The sequence below is a fragment of the Mustela lutreola genome, chromosome 10 (assembly GCF_030435805.1).
Source record: "Mustela lutreola isolate mMusLut2 chromosome 10, mMusLut2.pri, whole genome shotgun sequence".
In the NCBI taxonomy this organism is placed as follows: domain Eukaryota; kingdom Metazoa; phylum Chordata; class Mammalia; order Carnivora; family Mustelidae; genus Mustela; species Mustela lutreola.
In genome coordinates this window covers 117,407,811-117,419,215 of record NC_081299.1, presented here as the reverse complement: position 1 = coordinate 117,419,215, position 11,405 = coordinate 117,407,811, and positions in this window count along the sequence as shown.

Sequence of the window (11,405 nt, the reverse complement as noted above, 5' to 3'; positions counted from 1 at the left end):
ATTAATGTTGAGAGTATACTGAATTTCATAAGTCATTTCAATATTTTTTTCCAAAAAATAAACTATGTAAAACATACCTTAAATTTACTTTCAAAATATTTTATAGCATATAATGGACTATATACATAAGCCTTAAAGAAACAATCATATAAATCACCATTTCATACCTACTTAAAAATTGCATAATACCACACTCCTAGATCCTCTCTGAATGCTCTAAAATCACCCTTCAAAGGAAATACATTTTTAAAAATAACAGATTTTTTGGCAAATATTTTAATAAAATAAAAGTTTCATTCATCTATGTAGATCATAATAAATGTTTTTAATAAGCATGAAATTATAACTCTGAAGTGTGCTAAAATGAAACCACCTGCTAAGGATGAGAGAACAAAAATAAACATCATTTTTCCAAATAAGAGGAATTTATTACCTTTGAATCAAAGCATGTGGATTTGTTCAAACTGGCAATAAAGGAATATGGAAACACAAACCATAGAATGTCATATTTTAGATTTCTAAAAGACTTCAAAGTGAAGAGTATACATTTTTTAAATGCTACATAATGACAAGATGACAGGTTGTGACAAATAGCATTTTAAAAGCTCTACTCATAATGGAACGGAAGGTGTCATTTCCCTATAATTTTATATATGTCATTAATTTACTGTATCGGGATACAACACATTACCAAACATATGTTCATCAAAGACTAAATCATTTTTAATGGAACATAATAATTTTAACCTACATTTATTAATCATTTTTTTCAATCTAACATTTATAGTCTCGCTAAACATTTTATCAGTTGTTGACAAAATTCAAAAAAAATAGGATAAAAAGTCTTGTTTGGAAAAGTAGATTTTCTTTGAAATTTGCATTTAAATGAAAATATTTGCTGATATTTTTAAAACTTTAAATGAAATTTTATTTATATCTGACCTATCAGATGATATAAATTTTTGGAGAAAATATGACTTATTTTTTTGATCTTGGTTGAAGGTATTAATAAAGAGCAACTGTTTGTATTATTTGTATTGTGATATCTTAGTTAATAAACATGAATAACTGGTATAAAATATGTTTTTTTAAAAATTTTATTTATTTACTTGACAGAGATCACAGGAAGGCAGAGAGGCAGGCAGAGAGAGAGGAATGGAAGCAGGCTCCCTGCTGAGAAGAGAGCCCACTGTGGGACTCAATCCCAGGAACCTGGAATCATGACCTGAGCCGAAGGCAGAGATTTTAACCCATTGAACCACCCAGGTGCCCTAAAATATGTTTTTTTTATATAGAATTATCTTTTCATACCAGGTATTTGGTCAGCAAAGCAAATTAATATCAAAATTAATAAGCCCTTGGCACAATATCTCTGGAGCAGGGGTTGCTCTTAGTAATGGCCCAGAGCAGTTGACCTCCCCTCGCTAGTGCTATAGCCCCAAGGACTAGGTCCCTGCCACCAGAACTCAGTCTTACATGTTATGCCAAGCAGACAAAACCAAAACAGGAAAGCTCTGACAGCTTTCACTGGCATGCCTCATCTCCCACTCCCTCGACGTCCAGGCAGTACCAGATGCCAGGGAGGGGTCTTGGTCCAACATATGGGAGGGAAGGAAGTAGCCACGAGCAAGTACCTGCCTCTCTGTGCCTTTCTTTCATGAGCAGGTTGTAAGGAGGAGGAAGAGGAAGGGGAAGAGAGGTGAACTTCAAGGGGTGAAGGCCTCAGGTAGGCAGCTGGCTCCTGCCAGTAGGAAAGGGACAAAGGAGAAGGCAGTGAGTCTTGCAGGGAGGGTGGGGGGTAAGGGTTACAGCTTATGACGGAATCAGGACAGGAGTAATAGGGATACTAGTCATTTGAGTCCACCATTGGCAAGCTGGGCTGGGTGTCAGGGCAGATAGGACTCCCTGGGCAACGGCACATGAGAGAGGTGGAATTCTTCTCTGAGGAGCAGGTGGAGCTTTGGGTGTTGGTAAAGCATAGAGAGTATTGTTCCAGGGCCAAGGACAGGTCCAGGTACTCCTGTTTGGAGGTCAAGGCCACAGTATGATCCCGGTCTTCTACCAGGAGCTTGAAGGTACCACATGCCAGCCACCCCTCATTATTGTGTATAACTCTCTGGTGCACTTATTGGCTTATCCATCAAATGACTCCTTCAGCAGCTTGAAAACCACCTCCACAGGCACTCCAGGATATGGGAGGCTTCCAGAGTGAAGATTTTGCACAGGATCACCCCAAAATACCAGAAGTCACTCTGGTGGATGTAGATCTGGTCAAACATGGCCTTAGGGACCATCCACTTCACAGGCAGTCCACTGTTGGTTGTCTTTTTATAGTAACTGATGTGGTGATATCTCTGGCAAGGCTGAAGTCTGAGATCTTCATCATGCTGTCCTTTGTCACCAGCACTTCCCTGGTGGCCAGGTCTTGGTGTATGCACTTCTTGGAGGCAAGGTACTCCATGCCTCAGGCTACCTGGTAGGCACAGGATACCAGGTCCTTGGAGGAGAGTTGCTCTGCTGCATTGTGGCTGATATTGTAACAGTACTCCAGGTCAGGAGGCCTCTGGGCCTGCAGGTACTCCTGTATGTTGTCTTTGGAGGCATATTCCATGAGAGTGTACAAAGGACCGTCCTGTGTGCAGGACCCATCAGGCTTATGGCGCCCTTGTGCTGTACAATCATCTTCATCATCTCCATTTCTGAGATTAAGTTTGACAGGCCTTTCTCTGTTGCATCTGACTTCCACATCTTCACAGACACTTTAGTCAAATGGTTGGATTTGTCTTTGTCCACCCCAATGGCCTCCTCCAACACCACCTGCCCAAAGTAGGCCTGTCTTAGGGCTCTGCCTAAACTGCCTACAACCAGCCTGTCTCAAGGCAGTTATGAACTCTAGATTATCCTCGAAAACATTAAACCACAAGCTAAAAGTTCTCTTCACTAGGTCTCTGTCGCAGGTCTAATTTTCTTATCTTTCATCATTTATCTTTTTCCTAATTCTTATTTTCAGTATAGTTTATTTTGCTTCCAGGTGTTTCTCCTGGTTTCTGTATGCTGTTTCATAGGGAAGAATTATCCTTCATAAAATTATTTCTTGAGCATTCATTACATCTCTCAGTTAAAATGGGTTCTTTTATGGTATTGATTCATTTGAGTTTTCTGAAAATGGGAAGAATTTTCAAAATGGTGTTTTCCTCAAGGTTCAGAGTATGTCTTAGCCTCATCTTTACTCTTTTTGAAATTCACTTTTCAAATTCTTGTCCCTCTTTTTATCTTTTTAAATTAAAATGTTTTATTTTTACTATTCTTTTATTTGAGTATAGTTGATATTCAGTGTTACATTGGTTTCAGGTTTTCAATATCTCCATACATTATTCTATGATCACTACAAACATAGCCACTATCTGTCACCATATAACACTATTATAATATCATTGACTATATTCTCTACACTGTCCCTTATCTCTTTTTAAAATCTCTGATTTTTATGTTTTCTGTTATTCCAATTTTCGACCATCATTTTACTTGGTTACTTTAATAAAATATGCCTGATTACACACACTTTGCTGAAAACCATAGCATTTGATTTATAGTAGTCTTCTTCTTCTTCTTTTTTAAAAATTAACATATAATTTATTATTAGCCCCAGGGGTACAAGTCTGTGAATCGCCAGGTTTACACACTTCACAGCACTCACCACAGCACATACCCTCCCCAATGTTCATAACCCCACCACCCTCTCCCTACCCTCCCCACCCCCCCGGCAACTCTCAGTTTGTTTTGTGAGATTAAGAGTCTCTTATGGTTTGTCTCCCTCCCGATCCCAACTTGTTTCATTTACTCTTTTCCTGTCCCCCATATTGCACCTCCATTTCCTCATATCAGGGAGATCATATGATAGTGTCTTTCTCTGGTTGACTTATTTTGCTAAGCATAATACCCTCTAGTTCCATCCATGTCTTCGCAAATGGCAAGATTTTATTTCTTTTGATGGCTGCATAGTATTCCATCATATATATATATATATATATATATATATATATATATATGTGTATATATATATATATACACATATATATATATATATATATATATATATATATAATTCATTTGTTGATGGACATCTAGGTTCTTTCCATAGTTTGGCTATTGTGGATATTGCTGCTATAAACATTTGGTGCACGTGCCCCTTTGGATCATATAGTAGTCTTCTTTACCTCTATCAGAACCCCAGGAAGCTTTATTTATTTATTTACTCACATAAACAGATGATCCAACACATCGTTTTTTGATGTTCAAATGTATTATAATGTCTTACCGCTTCACACTATGCTTACTGCTCTCTTTCACTGTCTGACTAAATCCTCATCATCACTATGCCATTTAATCAGAAAGAACATTTGAACTCAGAGTTCTCTCCATATCAGGGAATGAAGACTCCACCCTTCTGTTTGTGCAGGTAAAATAAATGTTGATATTGTCTGTCCTGCACATACTCCATCCTGTTCACCAGAATATTCACCATCCAAATATATACAAAATAAAAACCATACCTCACCACTTCTATTACCACCCAGCATGCTAAAAACACCATCATATGTTCCTCAATTATTGACTTGATTGATAACCCCACTTCCACACATACTGCACTCCTTTCTCCCTGCAAATTTATTTTGGTACAGCAACTTAACCTAAAAATCAAGTCAGATGATTTTATTCTGCTGTCGAAAGTCTTTTGGTATCTTCCCCTTTCATATTAAATAAAAACTGAAGGCGTTTCAATGTACTAGAAGGTCATGCATCAATACGTTCTTCCTCTCTCCACCACTATGAACTCCTCATTGGCCTCCTTGCTTTTAATCAAAAGTAACAGACCAAGATCAGACGAGATCGGGCGCGTTCAGGGTGGTATGGCCGTAGACAACATACTATGAGCAACTCTATGGCAATAAATTTGACAATCTGGAAGAAATGGATGCATTCCTAGAAACATATAAACTACCACAACTGAACCAGGAAGAAGTAGAAAGCCTGAACAGACCCATAACCAGTAAGGAGATTGAAACAGTCATTAAAAATCTCCAAACAAACAAAAGCCCAGGGCCAGACGGCTTCCCGGGGGAATTCTACCAAACATTTAAAGAAGAACTAATTCCTATTCTCCTGAAACTGTTCCAAAAAATAGAAATGGAAGGAAAACTTCCAAACTCATTTTATGAGGCCAGCATCACCTTGATCCCAAAACCAGACAAGGATCCCACCAAAAAAGAGAGCTATAGACCGATATCCTTGATGAACACAGATGCGAAAATACTCAACAAAATACTAGCCAATAGGATTCAACAGTACATTAAAAAGATTATTCACCATGACCAAGTGGGATTTATTCCAGGGCTGCAAGGTTGGTTCAACATCCGCAAATCAGTCAATGTGATACAACACATCAATAAAAGAAAGAACAAGAACCATATGATACTCTCAATAGATGCTGAAAAAGCATTTGACAAAGTACAACATCCCTTCCTGATCAAAACTCTTCAAAGTGTAGGGATAGAGGGCACATACCTCAATATCATCAAAGCCATCTATGAAAAACCCACCGCAAATATCATTCTCAATGGAGAAAAACTGAAAGCTTTTCCGCTAAGGTCAGGAACACGGCAGGGATGTCCATTATCACCACTGCTATTCAACATCGTACTAGAGGTCCTAGCCTCAGCAATCAGACAACAAAAGGAAATTAAAGGCATCCAAATCGGCAAAGAAGAAGTCAAATTATCACTCTTCGCAGATGATATGATACTATATGTGGAAAACCCAAAAGACTCCACTCCAAAACTGCTAGAACTTATACAGGAATTCAGTAAAGTGTCGGGATATAAAATCAATGCACAGAAATCAGTTGCATTTCTCTACACGAACAGCAAGACAGAAGAAAGAGATATTAAGGAGTCAATCCCATTTACAATTGCATCCAAAACCATAAGATACCTAGGAATAAACCTAACCAAAGAGACACAGAATCTATACTCAGAAAACTATAAAGTACTCATGGAAGAAATTGAGGAAGACACAAAGAAATGGAAAAATGTGCCATGCTCCTGGATTGGAAGAATAAATATTGTGAAAATGTCTATGCTACCTAAAGCAATCTACACATTTAATGCAATTCCTATCAAAGTACCATCCATCTTTTTCAAAGAAATGGAACAAATAATGCTAAAATTTATATGGAACCAGAAAAGACCTCGAATAGCCAAAGGGATATTGAAAAAGAAAGCCAACGTTGGTGGCATCACAATTCCGGACTTCAGGCTCTATTACAAAGCTGTCATCATCAAGACAGCATGGTACTGGCACAAAAACAGACACATAGATCAATGGAACAGAATAGAGAGCCCAGAAATAGACCCTCAACTCTATGGTCAACTAATCTTCGACAAAGCAGGAAAGAATGTCCAATGGAAAAAAGACAGCCTTTTCAATAAATGGTGCTGGGAAAATTGGACAGCCACATGCAGAAAAATGAAATTGGACCATTTCCTTACACCACACACAAAAATAGACTCAAAATGGATGAAGGACCTCAATGTACGAAAGGAATCCATCAAAATCCTTGAGGAGAACACGGGCAGCAACCTCTTCGACCTCTGCCGCAGCAACATCTTCCTAGGAACAACGCAAAAGGCAAGGGAAGCAAGGGAAAAAATGAACTACTGGGATTTCATCAAGATCAAAAGCTTTTGCACAGCAAAGGAAACAGTTAACAAAATCAAAAGACAACTGACAGAATGGGAGAAGATATTTGCAAACGACATATCAGATAAAGGACTAGTGTCCAGAATCTATAAAGAACTTAGCAAACTCAACACCCAAAGAACAAATAATCCAATCAAGAAATGGGCAGAGGACATGAATAGACATTTCTGCAAAGAAGACATCCAGGTGGCGAACAGACACATGAAAAAGTGCTCCATATCACTCGGCATCAGGGAAATACAAATCAAAACCACAATGCGATATCACCTCACACCAGTCAGAATGGCTAAAATCAACAAGTCAGGAAATGACAGATGCTGGCGAGGATGCGGAGAAAGGGGAACCCTCCTACACTGTTGGTGGGAATGCAAGCTGGTGCAGCCACTCTGGAAAACAGCATGGAGGTTCCTCAAAATGTTGAAAATAGAACTGCCCTATGACCCAGCAATTGCACTATTGGGTATTTACCCTAAAGATACAAATGTAGTGATCCAAAGGGGCACGTGCACCCGAATGTTTATAGCAGCAATGTCCACAATAGCCAAACTATGGAAAGAACCTAGATGTCCATCAACAGATGAATGGATCAAGAAGATGTGGTATATATACACAATGGAATACTATGCAGCCATCAAAAGAAATGAAATCTTGCCATTTGCGACAACATGGATGGAACTAGAGCGTATCATGTTTAGCGAAATAAGTCAAGCAGAGAAAGACAACTATCATATGATCTCCCTGATATGAGGAAGTGGTGATACAACATGGAGGCTTAAGTGGGTAGAAGAAGAATAAATGAAACAAGTTGGGATTGGGAGGGAGACAAACCATAAGTGACTCTTAATCTCACAAAACAAACTGAGGGTTGCCGGGGGGAGGGGGTTTGTGAGAAGGGGGTGGGATTATGGACATTCGGGAGGGTATGTGATTTGGTGAGTGCTGTGAAGTGTGTAAACCTGGTGATTCACAGACCTGTACCCCTGGGGATAAAAATATATGTTTATAAAAAATAAAAAAAATTAAAGTCTAAAAAAAAAAAAGAAAAAAAAAAAGTAACAGACCAGCTGTTCACACAAAGTCTATATACTTACTTGCTCTGCCTAGAGCAATCTTTTCCTTTAATATGTGTATAACACCCTCCTTCACTTCCTGGGTCTTTGTGCAAATAACATCTCATAAATGAGATATAACCACCCAACACAAAATAAAATTAACTTTCCTCCCAGCATTCTCAAATGGCTTTTACCTTTCTTGTATTTCTTTGTAACACTTATCACCATCAACCATCAATCATTATTCTATTACTGGTTTATTTTCTTATTGGAGACAGAGAGAGAGAGAATTGGGAGGGGGCGCAGAGGAAGAAGAAAACACCCCACTGCCTCGAAAGACTGCTGGGGAGTTACATCACAGGACCCTGAGATCATGACCCAAGCAAAGGCAGTCACTCAATGGACTGAGCCACCCAGGTTCCCCTCTATTATTGGTTTCTTTCACTATCATATTTCAAAAGAATGTAAGCTCTTTGTGGTCAGGTATTTTATATGTTTTATTAATTGAAGTATTCTCAGAAAGGTAGCTGGCAGATTGTAAGGGCTCACTAAACTGTATTTTGTTGTTATTATTGGGCTCCTTTATGGGCTTTACCTCTTATGCTAGAAGTCTATCCTTCAGATGTAAGCAATAAGAATAGAGCCCTGCTGCCTGTTCAAATGAGTAAAAAGCCTGTATTAAGTGGATATTTTAAAAGCTAAATGAATGGCTTAATAGTTGTATATAGGGGGAAAGGGAACATATTTTCCACGGTTTAGAAGTGGAGTTCTTTTATTGAGTTCTTGTACAAGCCGACACTATTGTACGATAATGGGCAGTTGTACATTCCAATTATACAAACACTTTGGTAATTTATATCCTTTTTTTGTAATTCATGACTGGATCATTTAATTCCTTAGGAGCATTATAGCATTTCAACTTTTCCTGCTCAATAAACTTATTGGGGTTGCTACCTTTTTTATTCAAATGCAGAAATAGTCATGATTTAATCTAAATAAAGTGTTATTGATTGTGTTGTTTTCTAGGAATGAGTCGCACATGCTAATTTAAAAGTTTTGTTAAATTCCCAAGTCTGTCACCGATAAAAGCCTTTTGTAGATTAGTAACTTGATCAAAACAGAAAAGTTATGTAGCACTCAATTGTTATACTATCTTTGTTTCCATCTTGCATTGTAATAACGCCCATCTTAACTCTATTTAAGACAAGTCATCGCCAGATGGCTTTCTGGCATTGATTGCATGATATGAAATCTAATATAACTAAAAGTTTTTGGTTTTAGTAGCATATAAATCAATTTAGAAAAATATATGTTTTTGAATATAAGATAAAGTTTTAAATTATTTGGCAATAGTAAACTAAACTTTTTTTTTGTAAATTTTTTATTTTCTAAAATTTCATTGAGCTCTTTTGTAATAAGAAATAAGTTACTAAAAATTAAGGTTTATTTACCCCAATTCAAAATTATTAGGTATATAATCATAGAGGTTGAAGTATTTAAAATATTGAACCCAAAACATTTTAATAGGTAAATTCGTGAATGCTGAGCATTCACTGTTAAAATATACTAATACTATTGATAGACTGGTAGAAGCCTAAAATCAAATATTTATTAAATATATATATCCATATCTTTTCATGGCGTGGTAATTCATTTCTCCAGCATTAAATAATATTCCATTGTTTGCATGTACTACACTTTATTTCACCTTTCACCTATGGAAGGATATCTTGGTTGCTTCCAAGCTTTTGTCAGTTATGAATAAAACTACTATAGACATCTTTGTGGGTATAGATTTCATCTTCTTTGGATAGATACCAAGAACTGCTACTGCTGAATCATCTGGCAAGGATATGTTTAGTTTTGTAAGAAACTGCCAAGTTGTTTTCCATTCTTTATTCTCAATAGACATGGAAGAACATTCCTGTTGCTCCACATCCTCACCAACATTTCGTGTTCTGTTGTCAGTGTTCTGGATTCTGGGTATGCACTGGTGTCTCTTTTTTGTTTTAATTTGCATTTTCCTGATGACATATGATGTGAAGCATCTTTTTATATGCTTATTTGCCATCTGTAATATTTTCTTTTGTGAGGTATCTGCTAATGTCTTTGGCTCATTTTTAATCAGGTTTTTCCCCCATTGTTGAGTTTTAAGGGGTCTTTGTGTATTTTTGATAAACAGTCCTTTGCCAGATGTGTATTATGCAAATGTTTTCTCATAGTCTATGCTTTGCCTTTTCATTCTCTTGGCATTGTGTTTCACAGAGTAGACATTTTTAAATTCAGTGCTTGTGCTTTTGTAGCTAAAGTTATTTCCAAAACCAAGGTAATTAAATTTTCTTCTATATTACCTTCTACATGTTTCATGTTTAGGTTTATAATCCAATCTGAGTTAATTTTTGTGAAGAGTGTATGATATCTGCTTGGATTTATTTTATTTTATTATTTTATTTTATTTTTATTTTATATTTTTACATTTAGCTTCACCATTACTCCAGAACCATTTGTTTAAAGGATTGTATTTTGCTCTCTTGTATTGCTTTTGCTTTTATATTAAATATAAAATATAATTGATAATATATATTCCATTCCTTTAATCTAGTCTTTCTGTGGTATTACAATATCTTGCTTACAATTATCGTTATGGTATACTTTTTTTAAAAGATTTTATTTTTTTATTTGACAGAGAGAGAGATCACAAATAGGCAGAGAGACAGACAGAGAGAGAGATGAGGAGAAGCAGGCTCCCTGCTGAGCAGAGAGCCCTATGCGGGACTCGATCCCAGGCCCCTGGGATCATGACCTGAGCCGAAGGTAGAGGCTTAACCCACTGAGCCACCCAGGCACCCCATCATTATGGTAAACTTTGAAGTCAGTCCTCAGTCTCTGTTCTCCTTCAACACTATGTTGACTATTGTGAGTCTTTGCCTCTCCATATAAACTTTAAAATAACTTTGTTAATAGTAAAAAAAAAAAAAAAGAACTTGCTGGAATGCATTACTTGTATAGATAAACTTGGAAACCAGTGACCTCTTGAGCTTAGAAGGAGATAGACCATGGACATCAGTTGTCACAGTGGTGCCTCTGGCAGAACCTATTGCAAATCCCTAGGGAAAATGAGACCTCAAGGATCTGAGAGAATGTCTAAGAAGTACTTGATACATCCCTTGGGTATGGTTTATTGAAGTGTCCACCTGTCTGAAAGCTGGGGAATCTAGATAAGGGAGGGAAAATTAGTTATGATAAAACATAACAAACATCAATAAATTTTGTAAAACTAATTGTCATGGCTCATATACAATATGACCAACAGAGGGACCACCATAAGGTAAGCATCAGTTATGTTTATTGTGAAATTTTTTATTCAAAATATAGCAATGAGAGGGGAAGACACAATGAGAAAATTACCATTTTTTAAATGGTAAACTTCTTACAAAATGGAATAGGTTTTATATTCTAAGTAGTATATTGAAAAGTAAAACATTGGGGCGCCTGGGTGGCTCAGTGGTTTGGGCTGCTGCCTTTGGCTCGGGTCATGATCTCAGGGTCCTGGGATCGAGCCCTGCATCGGGCTCTCTGCTCCTCAGGAAGCCC